Raw genomic sequence first — 3935 nt, 5'->3', positions numbered from 1 at the left:
CTAAGCAGCAGTTCTGCAGAAAAGGACCTGGGGATTACAGTGGACAAGAAGCTGGATATGAGTCAACAGTATCCCCTTGTTGCCAAGAAGACTACGGGCATATTGGGCTGCATTAGTAGGAGCATTGCCAGCAGATTGAGGGAAGTGATTATTCCCCTCTATTCGGCACTGATGAGGCCACACCTAGAGTATTGCATCCAGTTTTGGGCCCACCACTACAGAAAGGATGTGGACAAATTGGAGAGAGTCCAGAGGAGGGCAATGAAAATGTTTAGGGGGCTGGGGCATATGACTAATGAGGAGAGGCTGAGGGAACTGGGCTTATTTAATCTGCAGAAGAGAAGGGTGATGTAGGATTTGATAGCAGCCTTCAACTACCTGAAGGGGGTTCCAAAGAGGATGGAGCTCAGCTGTTCTCAGTGGTGGCAGATGACAGAACAAGGAGCAATGGTCTCAAGTTGCAGTGGGGGAGGTCTAGGTTGGGTATTAGGAAACAGTATTTCACTAGGAGGGTGGTGAAGCACTGGAATGTGTTACCTAGGGAGGTGGTAGAATCTCCATCCTTAGAGGTTTTTAAGGCCCAGCATGACAAAGCCCTGGCTGGGATGATTTAGTTGGTGTTGGTCCTGCTTTGAGCCGGGGGTTGGACTAGATGACCTCCTGAGGTCTCTTCCAACCCTGATCTTTTATGATTCTATGTAAATTGTCACAGCTCCATTGAAGTCATAGAGCTATTGCCTTCAATGGAGCTATGACAATTTTTCCCAGCTGAAGTTCTGGCCCCTGGGATTCTGCAGTCAGAATCCAACAACCACTGTAGCTGTACCATTGCAAAACTCATTTATAGTCAAGGATGGCGGCAATTTGTACTGGTTGGTCTTATTCCGATTACCAGAATGTGTGTAGTGTGGAGTTTATGAATGTGTGCAGTGTAGCAGTTCAGCTAGAGGAACCCAAAGAATTGTAAAGGAAAAACAGGTTGAAATTTCAAAAGGAAGCATTTTGAAATGTTTCCTCTGCAAAGGTTAGTAAAATATTGTTCTCCAAAAAATTGCATAGAACATTCAGTTGTCCTCCAGAGAGTTTTTCTGAGTATGGAGACTGAATTCAATCCTTAACACAGGGATATTTTTTGTGTGTGTGTGTCCTGCTTTAAGTGTAAATCTTAATGTAAGCTTAACTATGGAGTTACATTTTGACATAATAAAGCCATCGTTCTCATGAGCTAAGAACTGCCTTACCTTTCCCCCCTGTTACATAGATGGGAGGTTTTCATTAAGTTTTGAGAAATAGAAATCCCTCAGGAATCTCTCTGTTTGGGTACAAAAACCACACAACTGGGTGCTATTAGCCACCTTTACCCAGAGAATTTTCTGAATTCCCCCTCCCCCAACCAAGGACAAACCTCTGACACTAGCTCACATTATTGTTAGAAGACAGATTAAAATCTTGTGATTCTGACTTCATTTTGTTTTTAATTTCCACACTGTAAACGTCAGGGAAAAAAATACCCTATAATTATACTTCAGAAAAGACTATAATTACTTCCAATTAAATCAGGGCCCTGGATGTTTGAAAGATTTGACCACAGCTAGAATTTCATTAACTGATAACCAATTTTCTTATTTCAAAGTTTCATTGAGAAAGAAAGAAAGAAAGAAAGAAAGAAAGAAAGAAAGAAAGAAAGAAAGAAAGAAAGAAAGAAAATAATGCTTGAATTGACTGCATAAACTAGAAGATAGGAAATTGTGTTTAAGCCTCAAATAGAGGGACCACATCAGTTTTAGGCTATTTATTTCAGTGATACTGCTAGTAGGAAAGTGAGGTTGAGAAATCTGATCATATATGGCTGTGCACATGTATGAATTGATCTGATCCCTGGCTTCCCTTGGGTGATAATACTTTGCACTTGCATGGATTTCAAAGCATTTTACAAACAATAAGCCTGATTCTTCACTGCCTTACTCCAGATTTATGCTGGGGTAGTGAGTGTAATGTGATGGAGAATCAGTCGTATTAATGTCAATTAAGCCTAATCAATCCTGTATTGCTAGACCTGTGAGTCACATATGTGCTGCCTCACAACTTGAAAACATTAGAAATCCACTTCTTATCCGTAAAGGGAGCAGTTTGCATCAAATTTTCTTCAATGCAGAGATATTAATGAAGTTCAGAGTGATGATAATTTTGACAATTATAATAGTAATAATTATTTACACTACCTGATTCCTGGGATAATTGTGCTGAGGGTTTTAAGGGTTTCTAAACTTTTCATCATTTTTGTTGCTCTCCTGTGGACTTTCTCCAATTTTTTCCACATCTTTCCTAGAATGTGGCACCCAGAATTGGACATGATGCTCCAAATGAGGCCTCACCAGTGTCAAGTAGAGCAGAACAACTACATCCTGTGTCTTACCTATGACACTCCAGTTAATACACTCCCAGAATGATATCCGCCTTTTTCGCAACTGCATCACATTGTTGACTCATATTCAATTTATGATCCACTATGACCCTAAATCCTTTTCAGCAGTACTACCACCTAGCCAGTTATTCCCCATTTTGTATTCATGCCTTTGAATTTTTCACAAATGAAGTACTTTGGACTTATCTTTATTGATTTCAGACCAATTCTCCAATTTGTTAAGATCATTTTGAATTCTAATCCTGTCCTTCAAAGTGTTTGCAACACCTTCCAGCTTGATGTCATCTGCAGATTTTATAATCAGTGAAATGCCGGCAAACTGCACGGAAACTTTTAAAAAACACCATAATAGAGGCTCAAATTAAATGTATACCCCAAATTAAAAAACATAGTTAGAGGACCAAAAAAGTGCCTCCCTGGTTTAACAACAAAGTAAATGAAACGGTTAGAGGCAAAAAGGCATCCTTTAAAAGTTGGAAATCAAATTCTACTGAGGAAAATATAAAGGAGCATAAACTCTTACAAGTCAAGTGTAAAAGCATAATTAGGCAGGCCAAAAAAGAATTTGAAGAACAACTAGCCAAAGACTCAAAAACTAAAAGCAAATTTTGTTAAGTACATCAGAAGCAGGAAGCCCACTAAACAATCAGTGGGGCCACTGGATGATCGAGGTGCTCAAGGAAGATAAGATCACTGAGAAGCTAAATGAATTCTTTGCATCCGTCTTCATTTCAGGATGTGAGGGAGATTCCCACACCTGAACCATTCTTTTTAGGTGACAAATCTGAGCAACTGTCCAAGATTGAGGTGTCAGTAGAGGAGGTTTTGGAACTAACTGATAAATTAAACAATAATAAGTCACTCCAAGAATTCTGAAGGAACTCCAATATTAAATTGCAGAACTACTAACTGTAATATGTAACCTATTATTTAAATCAGCTTCTGTAGCAGATGACTGTATGATAGCTAATGTGATGCCAATTTTTTTTAAAAAAAGGCTCCAGAAGCAATCCTGCCAATTACAGGCCAGTAAGCCTAACTTCAGTACCAGGCAAATTGGTTGAAACTATAATAAAGAACAGAACTATCAGGCACATAGATGAATTTACTGGGGAAGAGTCAACATATGGCTTTTGTAAAGGGAAATCATGTCTCAACAATCTAGTAAAATACTTCTAGGGAGGGTCAACAAACATGTGGACAAGGGTGATCCAGTGGATATAGTGTACTTAGACTTTCAGAAAGCCTTTGACAAGGTCTCTCACCAAAGGCTCTTAAACAAAGTAAGCAGTCTTGGGATAAGAGGGAAGGTCCTCTCATGGATCAGTAACTGGTTAAAAGATAGGAAACAAAGGGTCGGAATAAATGGTCAGTTTTCAGAATGGAGAGAGGTAAATAGTGATGTCCCCCTGTGGTCTGTAGTGGGATTGGTACTGTTCAATGTATTCATCAATGATCTGGAAAAAAGGGTAAACAGTGAGTGCAAAATTTGCAGATCATACAAAATTAC

The sequence above is a fragment of the Lepidochelys olivacea genome, assembly GCF_965140295.1.
Source record: "Lepidochelys olivacea isolate rLepOli2 genome assembly, chromosome: 1".
NCBI classification, from domain to species: Eukaryota; Metazoa; Chordata; order Testudines; family Cheloniidae; genus Lepidochelys; species Lepidochelys olivacea.
This window is presented reverse-complemented; position numbering follows the sequence as displayed.